The sequence below is a fragment of the Antechinus flavipes genome, chromosome 1 (genome assembly GCF_016432865.1).
Source record: "Antechinus flavipes isolate AdamAnt ecotype Samford, QLD, Australia chromosome 1, AdamAnt_v2, whole genome shotgun sequence".
In the NCBI taxonomy this organism is placed as follows: domain Eukaryota; kingdom Metazoa; phylum Chordata; class Mammalia; order Dasyuromorphia; family Dasyuridae; genus Antechinus; species Antechinus flavipes.
Window position 1 is genome coordinate 642,466,363 of NC_067398.1, and position 14,632 is coordinate 642,480,994.

A 14,632-nucleotide genomic window follows, 5' to 3' on the forward strand; every position below is an offset into this window, starting at 1 on the left:
CTTGCTGACCTCATTTCCATATGTGTGTTAACTTGAACCTTATACTAGCTCCATGCCAGGAAACTGAATCACTTGCACCTGAATTATCTTAGGAAGATTTTGAAGATCATCTGGCAGGATAAGGAACTGGACTCTTAGGATATTTCCTGAGCTAGATTTCCAAGTATCCAAACTTGACTGCAGAAAGTGCAATTCCAATGGGCTGGCCATAGTATTTGAATGCCAAACTTGTGTTTGCCTAAAAGATATTTTGCAGGGAAGTCACTCAAACTAAGTACTTACACAGAAGTCAGAAGAAGCAATACAAGGATACCCTCAAAGTCTCACTGAAGAACTTGGAATCTATTGTATGCATGGGAAAAGGACTGCCCAGCGTGGTATGCCCACATCTCTTCCTGTTACTACTGTCAGGCCAAAAAAAGGAGAAATATAATCCCTTCTCCATGTGCAAATCCTTCATATTTCACAAAAAGTGCTTATTATCTAGAAGGAGATTTTCAGGCCTCACCAGAAGAATTATACAATCATTTCAACATATATTTAATGAATAAACACAAATAATAATGACTTGAGCTTACACAGCATTTTAAGCTTCACAAAGCACTTTCCTCCTGATAATATATTATGTAGCACAAGTCTTTATCTATATAATAGATAAAGAACGTAAAACAGAAAGCTTTCTGATCTATTTTAGGCAAATAGTACATGTGCATACCCATATATAAATGTATATATACATATATACATGCACACATAACATGCATGCATATATAAATTAATATATAATGGACATACATATGAATATAATATACATCTAAAATAAATGATATATACATATATGTTTTGTGTATATGTATGTGTGTATTACAGATATAGATAGAGTGGGATTTTGACTTAGATCTCTTGACTCCAAATGCAGAACTATTTTCTGTAAGTCCATCTGAATGTTGAATAATAGTGGCTTGAAACTAGGAAGTCTCTAGTATTGTTTCTCAAGGATCTGTCCTTGATGCCGACCTATTCACAATGACATGGATGGATGAAGACATAGATAGAATGCTCATTACATTTCCAGATGATGCAATGTTAGAGGGAAGGGGTAAATAATATTCTTTCTCTTCAAGCATGGAGAATAGGCCTGCTTCATCAATGCTGTCTTATACCTGAGCCCTCTCTAAGCTCTCAGAATAAAAGGCCTCTACAAAGCAATGGAAATTCAAGAAAGGACTATTAGACTTCAGTGACTTTTTAAAGCCTGAGGAAATTACCTTCCTAAACACAAAATCTTGACACGGCTAAGGACGTGCCCATAGGCAGATGTAGAAAGGATCAGTGTGTCAGGGGAAAGAAGCCGTTGAGTGCAGGGCTGAGCACCTGGAACAGATGAACTCTTAGAAATAAAGTGGTCATTTCCAGCAAAGTGTCTGAAAACATCAGCAGGGACAAATAGACTGCTTTTGTTTTGTTATTTTTTTTTCTATCTCCCTTTCTTCTTCAGACATTTTCCAACTGACTTTCCTCAAGGCCCAATAAATTCTTTCAACTATTTGAATCAATTCATTGGTCATGGATTAAATTCCAAATCAAAAAAAAAAAAAAAAAACAAGAACTGAGAATATAAAGAAAAAATAAAAGAGATAGTCTAACTTCAATGAGCTCACAAGACATCCAGTCAGGAAGAGAATATAGAAATATATACAAACTGAGATGAAAATAAGGTAATTTTTTTAAAGTGATGAGACCGCAGGAAATCAGAAAAGACCTCATTTGTAAATGTGAAATTTGAACTGTACTTTGAAGGAATTCTAAAAGACAGAAGTAAAAAGAGAATAAATCCCAGGCATAGGGGACTGTTGCGTGCAAAAGCATGAAGATGAGAGATTTAGATCTTCCATATGAGGAGTAGCAAGAAGACTATTGGATTGAACAAAATATGAAGAGAATTAATGAATACAAAGACCAGAACAACCTGCACTGTGCCATCGTTATACGTATGTAATCTATGTCTTTGTTCAAGTCATTGATATGGAGTTTTAAGTTGCAGTCCTGGATGATAGTACACCATTAACAGAACACAAGGACTATGCAACCAAACAAATTAATCATTTTGACTGGAGTGTAAAGTGTATGGTAAAGACTAAATTGAGATAAGGCTGTCAAAATAGAGTAGAGTAGCTTACAGAAATCCATGGAAAGCAGGCAAAGGCATTTGAATTTTACTTAGTAGACAAGATAAAATTTTTCAGCATAGAAAGACAAACTCTGGGGATTGGGGTCAAGAGAAAATAAATGGATTCTCCTACTCACTGAGTGATCATTCACTTTGCCTTATGGAAAGATAAAATATGCATAAAGATAAATATAATAGAAATTAAAATGTAAGTGCACATAGAGAACAAGTTGATATAATTGAGGATGTCTGACCTAGGAAAGAGAAGACTTGTAGAATGAGTCATGATCCCTGTCTTCAAATATTTGGAGTCTTGTCATGATGCAGAGCTTTAGACTTATTTTGCTGGACAAAGAGAATAGAACTAGAAATACTGGGAAAATTGCAGAGGCAGACTCTAGCTTAATATTAGAGGATGAAATTGTAACAATTAAATAAGGATAGGGACAGAAGCTATGATTCTACTGGTACAGGGAACTCCCTGATAAGAAAACTATTGATAATAAAAAAAAATAATATCTAGTATTTATATAGCACTTCTTAAGGTTCACAAAGTGCTTTCTCAATATTTTCATTATAATCTTAAAATAACTCTGAGAAGTAAGTGCTCTTGTTGTTCGTATTTTCTAGATGAGGAAATTCAGGCAAATGGATTAAGTGATTTGTCCAGAGACACACAGCTAAGAAGTATCTGAGGCTGGGTTTGAACTAAGTCTTCCTGACTTAGGGCCAGATCTCTAACCACTGAAGCACCTAAGGACTTAAATAAGTGTAACCTTCTTTATAGTCTTAGAGAGTTGTCTAGAATATTGAGAGGTTAAGTGATTTCTCCAGAATAATGTGGCTGTTAGGTCAAAGAGGCAATGCTTTTACCCAGGTCTTCCTGGCTCTGAGGTCACCGCTCTATCCCCTATAAGCATCCTGCCTTTCTAACAATAAGAACCAGGCAAAGACAGAATGGAACACATGGAGAAGTACTGTTTTTTTCTTCATTGAAGGCAGAGTAAACATTTCTGATGATGCAGTAGAGGGGAGTCATAGTCATGTATCCAAAATAATCCAACAAATATTTTTATCATATGCCTAATGTGTTCATGGAGAACAAAGATTAAAAATAAAAAAGTAAAATACTGACTTCTCCCTCTTTGTCCTTTCTATTTCTGAGATTGTGTGATTCTGTGAAGAGTACAAAATTCTATAACATCAAATGAGAGAGGAAAGATTTAGCACCACCCTGGAGGGATCAAAGTGAACTCCCCATAGGAGCTGTCATTAGTACATGGGAAGAATAACAACAGAAAAAAAAAAAAAAAAAAACTGAGTTGGGGATGGGGAAGTAATTTGGACATGGGGAAGGAATGACATAACCAAATGTGCATCAGCAGAAACGTATAGATGAGACTTGAGAGACTGAGAATCAACTAATACTGCCTTCTGATTCAATCCCTAGAGAATCCCATCCCATAATAAACAGAAGGAGCTATACATATGGATGGAACAGATCGTAACCAGGGGAGGGTCATTCTTTACCTTCTGTCTGCTTGAATGTGAACACTTGAACATTGCATAATTAGGCACTCAAGCTCTGAAATGTCCTTGTTCATGACAGTATTTAGTAATATAAGTTTGAGGGCCACAGTAATTTAAAAATCTTCCTGGACACCTTAAATGTTGCAAGTGTTATGGTTTCAGAGACATAGAATCTCAAAGCTAAAATGGATGTTGAAGACCTTAGTCTAAACTTCCAGTTACGTTCTCCCTTCTGCATTATATAAACAAGGAGATAGACCCAGACATGTTTGATTATTGTTCAAAGACATATAACAAAACACAGAAAAGTTGGTTTTTGAAGTCAGGACTCCTGTCTCACCACCAGCATTCTTTTTATCAAGCCATAGTGGACTTAGGGACTTGTTTTTGTTTGTTTGTTTGTTTTTGGTAAATAGGGTGGCATTTAAGACCAGTCAGAGAAAACCAAGATTCTGGTATTTTTCTTAAGAAGGCAATGGAAGAGCGATGGCTATTGCACAGGAGACAGTGGGTAATTTGTGTACTCTCAATATAATCTGTTTGACCTAGAAGGCATTTGCTAAGACTATACTAAAGGTTACATGGCATAATAGGTAGAAAGAAGGACTACCTTGGAATCAGGAAAATCTAACATTCTGAAAGTTAGATATTGAAGAAGTCACTTAAAGTCAACTCCCCAGGCAGTATTCTAAGATTGTGAATTGTTTCAGAAGCAGCCAGTAAACATTGGTGGAGGATTCTATTTTCACTAGAAATTTTTCTGTACTATAAAATCTTGACGAATTCAGAAAAATAAAATGAAAAGAAAAGTAACTATAATAGTTTGCTATTTCCTGGGGATACAAACAAAAAACAAGAAATCTTCTCAGCCCTCAAAAGAGCAGTCTACATTTTTTTTTATGTGGGAGACAGTGTGGGATGTAAACAAATAAGCATATGCATATTATTATGAGGAAGCCAACAATATTAATAATCTGGGGGGTCAAGCAAATGTTCCTTTTGGACATGACATATGAAGTTATTCGTAAATGAAGCTAGGGATTCTAAGAGATAACATGTGAAACATATACCAAAAATAGTAGATAGTCTGTGAAAAGATTTGGAATGATGACTTCTAGGATAGTTAGTATGCCAGTGCGGCTGGAACAGAATATTCAAAAGAGAGAAATATGAAATAAACCTAGAAAAGTAGAATATAGTCAAGTTATAAAATATTTCATGTGCCACACAGAAGAATATATATATATATATTATTTTTTTTTTCCTCCACAGTCCATAGGGAGATGTTGGAAGTTTATAAAGAGTTCAGTGACATCTTTATATTTGTACTTCAGATAGATAACTTTTGGCAGCTGTGTGAAGTTTGTAGAGTGGAAAACCTGCATATTAAAATCCAATTAGGAGACTAGCATGGATAAATGGTAATGGAGGCCTAAAATAGGATGCTGGTCATATGAGTGAGAAAAAGGATAGGCTCAATGCATTGTGGAGATAAAATTGATAAAACTTAGCAACTGATTGGATTTGAAGGATGAGGAAAAATGAAGAATTGAGGATGATACTGAAGTTGTAAACCTGATTCACTGACAAGATAGTGGTACCTTCAAAAGAAATAGAAAATTTGAATGAGTGATAGGTATAGGGAGAAAGATCACACATTCTAGTCTGGGCATGTTGAGTTTGAGATGCTTACAATGCATTCAATTGGAGATGTAAAGTAGGGAGTTGGTGATACAAACCTGGAGTTCAGGTCTACACAATCCAAAGTGTAGCAAAAGATGAGAAAAGATTCCAGGACAAAACCTTCAAGGACATATATGTGTAGAGAATGAGACATCAGTTATGACATGGCAAAGGAATCTAAGATGGAATTATGACCTTACATGTAATTGAACTTATATCTCCTGACTCTCAAGCCAGAGGTCTTTTTTTAAATTTTATTTTATTATCAAGCCATGCTGCAGTTAGGACTTTCCCCGATAGATGGGAAGACACCTCAGATCAGCCAGAAAATGTCAAGGTTCTGGTAAATTTGTCTAAGTTGAGGAAAAACAAAAAAGAACTAGGAGAGAGGATTGTCATAAAAATCTAGGGAAGTGAAAGTACCCAGAAAGTGGGTGTGGTAAATGGTGTTAAGTGCTATTAAAATGTCAAGAAAATTGAAGACAGAAAAGGCCTACCCATGAAAATTTTATATTGAAAGATGCTTCTATAACAACCTGTGATGGGTAGCAAGGTTTTGAAACTATATAAGAATATAATTTAGAATGCCAGATCTGGAAGAGGTCTTAGAACAAAAACAATTACATCTAGGAATTGCAGTTAATAGTATTCTGGGCTTAGGAGTCTGAAAGACTTGAGTTCAATTACTGCCTCAATCACTGAGTAAATTGGGCAAGTCATTTGGCTTTAGTTACCTTATCTATAAAATGGGGGTAATAAAATTAATTTTCCTCCATCATAACCACTTCCTCTTGTCAGCTAGCTTTTATGTCTTCTTTCCCCATTAAAATGTAAGCTCATACAAGATAGAGTTGTCTTTTTAATTTTTTTCCTGTATTTTCTTTTTCTTTCTTTCTTTCTTTCTTTTTTTATTATTATTATAGCTTTTTATTTACAAGTTATATGCATGGATAATTTTACAGCATTGACAATTGCAAGACCTTTTGTTCCAATTTTTCCCCTCCTTTCCCCCACCCTCCCCCAGATAGCAAGTTGACCAATACATGTTAAATATGTTAAAGTATAAATTAAATACAATATAAGTATACATGTCCAAACAGTTATTTTGCTGTTCAAAAAACATCAAACTTTGAAATAGTGTACTATTAGCCTGTGAAGGAAATCAAAAATGCAGGTAGACAAAAATATAGGGATTGGGAATTCTATTTAGTGGTTCATAGTCATCTCCCAGAGTTCTTTTGCTGGGCATAGCTGGTTCAATTCATTACTGCTCTATTGGAATTGATTTGTTCATCTCGTTGCTGGAGATGGCCCCGTCCATCAGAATTGATTATCGTATAGTATTGTTGTCGAAGTATATAATGATCTCCTGGTCCTGCTCATTTCACTCAGCATCAGTTCATATAGGTCACTCCAGGCCTTTCTGAAATCATCCTGCTGGTCATTTCTTACCGAACAATAATATTCCATAATATTCATATACCATGATTTATTCAGCCATTCTCCAACTGATGGACATCCACTCATTTTCCAGTTTCTGGCCCTTACAAAGAGGGCTGCCATAAACATTCGTGCACTTACAGGCCTTTTTCCCTTCTTTAAGATTTCTTTGGGATATAAGCCCAGTAAAAACACAGGCAGAGTTGTTTTTGAGGCAGCTGAGTAATCCATGAATATCACAATGTGATTGGATTCAGGAAATCCCAAATTCAAATCTTGCCTTATTTATTTGTTATGTGATGTTAAGTGTCATTTAACCTCTCCTTGCCTCAGTTTCTTCATTTGCAAAAAAAGAATAATAATAGCATATATCTTCCAAAGTTGTTGTGAGGGTAAAATAAAATATTTATAAAGTCCTTTACAAATCTTAAAGCATGATATAAATGACAACTATTATTCTTCTTCTTAAAAAGTTATATTTATAACATCAGCACCTGGCACATAATAAGAACTCAATAAATGATTTTAAATTTAATTCTTTATAGGATTTTTATGAGAGTATAAATGAGGTAATACAGTTTGTCCTAGAAGTCTTAGTGCAGCCTTAAGATTTAATTGCTATTTAATAATCTTTAATAGCTTTAAATGCATTAAAACATCTGGTACGTTCTGTATACATAAAGTGTTTTTGCAAACCCTAGAACACTATATAAATATCAGCTAGTAATAATAACAATGACATAGAAAGTTAAAACTGGAAGAAAAGAGAAGATAAAACATCACCTGTCAGACTTGGATGGAACCTTAGAAAATGGAAAGTTAGAGCTAAAAGGGACTTTAGAATATAGAATTGAAGAGATGGAAAGGACCCCAGAAAAGATGACATTAGATAAAGGAAAAGATGTGTTTGGAATTGTACATTAGGAAGATTTATCTGGCAAGATAAGAAGGATTGGTTAAAATGGGAAGATATTGGAGCCTAAACTACAAGTTAGGAGGAATTATTGGAGAGGAAATGGGAACCTGGAAAAGGCAAGAAAGAATAGATATAAAATATATGAAGGAAATGGAGATAAACTGAGCTGGGTGGCTGATTGGATATAGGGTTGAGAGAGAAGAAAGAGTCAAATATTTGTGTTATTTATAATATATTGTGTATGTTATTGTATATTATAAAATGTTATATAAAGTTCTTATTATGTTAAATTATTAACATATATTATATATTAAAAATCCTGAGACTTTTAATGGAGAGCAAACTCAGAAAAAAAAATATGAATACTTATGGCCACAAAAATACATAGTATTAGAATATATTTTCTAAACATAATATATGTATATGTAAATATATATATATATATATACACACATATATCATCTACATCTACATATATCTATGTGGGTAGATATGTGTTTATATTTATATCTATATATCACCAAACTTCTCTCTTTTGATATCCTTTTATGTTTCCTTAACTAGGTGTTGTGTATCTTCTCCCACCAACAATAAATCAACAATCAACATATATTTATTAAGTTTTACTATGGGAGATACTGGCACAGGACTGCTTAGCATGGCATAACTTATCAAAAAAGGTGCTATGGTGTATGAGCAAAGCAAAATTGAACTAGTTCAGAAATAATGTGAGATGCACAAAGGTAGAGAATGCACCACAAATGTTCATAGAGATTATTTGTGTTCAACCTATGTTAAAGCATTTCAAACTCATATTGGTGTGCTCAAAATAGTCAAACACACTAACTTGTCTTTAACATGTGATGTCAATTTAGTTCTCTTCAAGAACAAAAGACAATGGCAGTCCTCTTTTTAGTGGCCAGAAACTGGAAACTAAGTGGATGCCCATCAATTGGAGAATGGCTGAATAAATTGTGGTATATGAATATTATGGAATATTATTGTTCGGTAAGAAATGACCAGCAGGATGATTTTAGAGAGGCCTGAAGAGACTTACATGAACTGATGCTGAGTGAAATGAGCAGGACCAGAAGATCATTATACACTTCAACAACAATACCATATGATGATCAATTCTGATGGGACCTGGTCATCTTCAACAATGAGATGAACCAAATCAGTTTCAATAGAGCAGTAATGAATTGAACCAGCTACACCCAGCGGAAGAACTCTGGGAGACAAGTGTGAACCACTACATAGAATTCCCAATCCCTATATTTTTGTCAGCCTGCATTTTTGATTTCCTTCACAGGCTAATTGTATACTATTTCAAAGTCCGGTTCTTTTTTGTACAGCAAAATAACCATATGGACATGTATACTTATATTTAATTTAACTTATATTTTAACATATTTAACATGTATTGGTCAACCTGCCATCTGGAGGAGGGGATAGGGGAAAGGAGGGGAAAAATTAGAACAAAAGGTTTTGCAATTGTCAATGCTGAAAAATTATTCATGCATGCATCTTGTAAATAAAAAGCCATAATAAAAAGAAGAAAGACAACAACCAATGAATTAAGTACTTACTATGCTCTATCTAGTAGTCAAATTTGACATGTTGAAATGAGAACAAATTTTATTCTGTCCCCTCCTTCCAACTTTCCTTGCTCTGTGGATGGTATTACCTTTCTCCTAGTCACCTAGGAAATTTCAGTCAGGTTTGAATCTTTGCTCTTATTCATTCTTGCCCAATAAAATCAGTTGTTCAAATCTCTGTTGGTTCTATCTCTACTCTTACTTTTTATAGCCAACCCTCAGTTCTACTCTTTGCTGACAATCTTACTCAATCTCTCATCACTTATCTCCTGGACTGTCAGTGGTTTCCTAATTGATCTCATTGTCTCCAGTTTCTCTCTTCACTAATCAATCTTCCACACAACTACCAAAATTGCTTTTTTTTTTTCCTATTTGAAAGTCTGAGTATGTTACATTTCTGCTCAAATTCTATCAGTGACTCATTTTCTTTAAAATAAAATCCAAACTTTTAATCTATCATTTAAGATCCTCGTGATCAGACTAACAACTCAATGGCTCACATTAACTTCATGAATTCTTTTCATGCACTTATTTTATTCTAATCTAGTGAGATAACAAAATCCAGACTTTCTCTGCTCCTCTCCAACTTTCCCTTTTCTATGCTTGCATATTTATATAAACTGCCATTGTGCCTAGTACCTAATGGTACTAATAGTGCAAATAGATAGTATATACTTCTTTAAGGGTAGCAAAGTACTGTTCAAATGTGATCTCATTTTATCTTCACAACAACTCATAAACACTATTATTATTTCCATTTTAGATATGAAAAACCTGAGGCAAAGATTATAATTATAAGCCTTTCTCAGATCACACAACTAGCAACTGTTCAAGGCCAACTTTGAACTCAGGTCTTCTCAATTTCAGGATAAATTTTTATTTCTTTATTACCACTTTTTTCTGTTAATCCAAACCTCATTCTTAGGTTTTCTTGCCTTTTGAAATCTCTCCATGTCCCCCCAAATTAAAGTAGTACCTCCCTCCTTGTGCTTTCTTACAACTAATTTTTTTTTTCTGGATCTCTCTTTCTCTGATCATAGTCTTCTTGAATCACATTTAGAGATGCACAAGCCATATTTCCCCCACTAATAGATTGTAGATTTTTTGAATGAAGAGAATATTTTGTTTTCTCCCAACACATTCATATCCCCAAGACTACATATATAGTTTCTTGATAAATTGTCATTGAATTTGTTTATTGACTTGCATAATGTTTAGAAGGGGAACAATGACTGTCTTACTGCACCGGTCCAGGTTGACCCACTGACAATATTTTATCCATTTCTGAATATCATATATGAAGGATGACAGTGATAAAGAGAAGCAGAACAAAGGGAGGATGTTCAAAATGGTGAGAGTGCTGGATTCAATTCCATATGATAATTGATAAAAATGGGAATAGTGAGTCTATGCAAAAAAAAAATACTTAAGAAATTTTGATAGTTATTTTCTAGTGTTCTAAGTGCTGTCACACAGAAGACAAATTAACTTTCTTTTTCTTTTCCCAAAGGGCAGAACTATGGATTTCAACAATGAGAGTGAATTGTTGATATGACTTAAGCTCCATATTTTTAAAAATAGCTTCTTTGAAAGCAAAAGAAAAGAAAAACTTGTTTTGGGAGGCTCTTGGGAAATGCGTATTTCAGTCCCTTTCCATCAGCTTGGACTCTATCAAATGAGATAAAATGAAATAACATGTTAAGTGTTTTGTAAACCCTAAAGCACTATTCCATGATAAACACCTACTATGTGCTAGACACTGTACTAAGCACTGGGGATACAAAGGAAGGAATGAGACAGTCTCTACCTCAAGGATCTTGTAATTTAATGCGGGAAATAGCGTGTAGAAAGAAGTTGTATAGTTGGTGGGGGGCATTACACATTGGAGGGGCTTTATGATGTCATGCATCTGGGATGGGGAATTATTTTAAAAGGTTTAATGTCTGAATTTATTTCAGTTTGTTTAATGATGAAGTTGTAGATATAATAAACAGGAAAGAATCCATGTAAGAAATAATGAACACAATTCCCTGGGAGCTATTCTTAAATGGATGGTGATCATTCCCAGAATTTTACTATCCACCCTTTCCAATCAGAGAGAAAAGGGGATTTCAGAGACAGGGACTGTGCCTGAAGAAGGTCACTTTGGAAGCAAAAATACATACTCTATACAATTATATATAAAGTATATATCTATATGTTCACACACATACAGATACACACAAGCGCATAGTAGTATGAAAGTTCATATTAAAAGTTTAACAATTGTCTTTGGCAAAGCTGTCTGAGCTGACTCTAGCACATCCCTCCACATACTCATTGGGGTAGATTGGGGTAGGTGGAGTACCTCTGATGTGAAGGCTACTAAGCCCTCTTCAGGGCTGCTCATCCAATTTTGATGTTCACCTGGCACTCAACTCTCACCTGTGACTCCAAGAAGCTGAAGCACATGCAAGGGCTGGACCCTAGTAAACTCTCTCAGCATATGGGCTAAACCATATAGAGGGAAACCAATGGTCTCACCCCCTCAGTTTGTTGAAGGGGATTATACCCCAAGCATATGAAGACTTCCCTCAGTAGAATAGATGATGAAAATAATCTGTTCTAATGGACTAAAGCAAATGCTGTAGGGTGCTTAGAGTATGATCAGACATCAAAGATGCCAAAGTATTCCACTACATTCTGAGCCATCACCAGTCATCTTGATATGTGTCTTGTCACTGGATTTTGATGACTCTGGAAGAGAACATAAGTTTGATGACTGAACAACTCTGCCTCACTTAATCGAATACATGTACAAGTCAAAACATCACCCTTTAATGTTATTTGTTATTTTCAAAAATGAAGGACAAACTAATAGCACTTAAATTCTGTGCATCTCAGTTTTCTCATCTTCAAAATGAAGAGGTTTGATTATCTGGTAACTAAGGTCCCTTATAGCTCTTGATCTTATGAAATGATACACATCACACAGAGATATATAAATGTGTAAACAGACAGATGCATAGACAAACCAACATAGAGGAAGATGTGAGTATTTCAATAAATATCTCACAGAGACATGCATGCAAATGCCACCTTTCTGTTTTTATCAAAGTGATTGAGTCAGGGACATGGTAAGACAAGAAAGCAATTCCAAAGCCTTTGAAGTGATACAAGTGAATATTGTCAGTGGCTAATGGGATCAATAGCTCCCTAGGGAAGATGGAAGAGGAATGCTCTCTGGAGAAATTTATCCACAAAATCTTTGATAGATGGCGGCCTGGTCACTTAGCAAGGGGCACAGCTTCCTGTCCCTAAAATCAGGTTTCTGAGGTTAGCATCCAGCTGACTTATTTCTCCTTGGGATGTTGTTAAGACCAAATTCTTGTAGTGACTCATGTGGAACCTAGCTCCCAAACTGAGGGCCATCTCTAACCATCTGCTGTCTTAATTCCTTCCTGACCCAGGTCCTAAGATTGACACTATTCCACACTAGGAAGAGATAAAGACCTAAGAATCCACATCCTACCTGCTGTGATTCAGGTTACTATTGGTAGTGTAGTAGATTGGGAATTAGAAACCCTCAAGGCAGACCTGTTACTTGAAATTAGATGACTAAAAATTGGAAGTGACCTAAGAGCTTTTTCAGGCAATTTTCTTATTTTATAAATGAGGAAAGCATTGAATAGAGTGCCAAGCTTGGAGTAAGGAAGGTCTGAGTTCAAATCTGGACTCAGGCACTTCCTAGCTGTGTTATCCTGTCACTTAACTCTGTTCATCTCAATTTCCTCATCTGTCAAATGAGCCAGAGAAGGAAATGGTAAACCAATATAATGTCTTTGTAAAAAAAAAAAGTCCAAATGGAGTCACAAATGGTCAAGACATTACTGAAAATGACTAAATAACAATAAACCAAGAGCAGAATTGGGTTCTGTGTCTAGGTCATTTGATTTAAGATTCAGGGATCTTTGTAGAGATATCTGTCTTATATTACCTGTGTCTCATCTTGAGCAGTTGCTAAGACCAGAAGGCAGGGAGAAAGGTCTCATCTACACCATTAAAACATACATTAAAGTATTTCTTGTGCTGGCAAAGTATGAGAAACAAAGTATATGATCAACTATCAGGGAATGGCTGAACATACTATGGCAAATGAATAGAATAGAATAATTTTGTTATGCTTTAAAAACAATAGAAATATATGGGAAGGCTTATGAGGCAATACAAAATAAAATGTCTGGGAAAACATTAATTAACTCCAATATTGTAAAATGGAAAGGACACCCAAATGGGTAAATAAGAGGAAGAATAGTGCAATGGATAGGGCATTTATTTGGGGACAGAAAAAGATGACTACAAATTTTACCTCACATACTTTCTATCTGTGTGACCCTGTTAAGTCAGTTTGCTCTTCTGTTGAATGAGGTCTTCTAGCTCTGAATTTATGACTCTATGGATACTATATATTTGGCCCTGTAGATTTAAAAAATGCTGTTGTTTGTTCAGTTGTTTTAGTCATCTAACTCTTTATAATCCCTTCTTGTTTTTTTTTTTTTTTTGTTTGTTTGTTTGTTTGTTTTTGTTTTTTTTTGGCAGAGATACTGGAGTGATTTGCAATTCTCTTCTCCAGCTCATTTAACAGATGTGGAAACTAAGACAAACAGGGTTAAGTGATTTGTCCAGGGTCACATAGCTAAGAAGTATCTAAGGTTATAATTGAACTCAAATCTCCTGATCCCAAGTCTGGTATCCTATCTATTGCACCTTGCTGCCTCCCCAAATATCCTATCATCTCCCCAAAGGCAATTCCCTGATTTTGTAGAAGTGGGTAGTATATAGCAGGGGGGAACATTGGAACTATTGACAAACTCAGCTACTATGTTGATTTCTTTTGCTGAATTGTAGTTGTTTTTTGTTTGTTTGTTTGTTTGTTTGTTTGTTTGTTTTTAACACCACTCTGTTTTAAAGATAGTAATGCATATATTTGAAAAAACAATTTGATGTAAAAATAAAAGATACCATATTGTTTTAAAGGGGAAAAAGGAGTACAATCACATCATTTTGAAGGTTTCTTCTAACTTTAAATCATAATCTTTTTAAATAAGCCTCTCTGCTACTCTACCTTATCCTCTATCTCCCCATGCAGTATTTTCAGGATCAAAGTTCTATTACCAGATGACCACATCTAAAGAAACTCCCTAAAGCTGATTATCTGCCTGCCTGGATCTCTGCCCACTGAAAAGTGCTATCTTAGATTCTCACACCATGAAGGACTCTCAGAGGACACCTACTCTATTCTGCCTCAGGAATCAC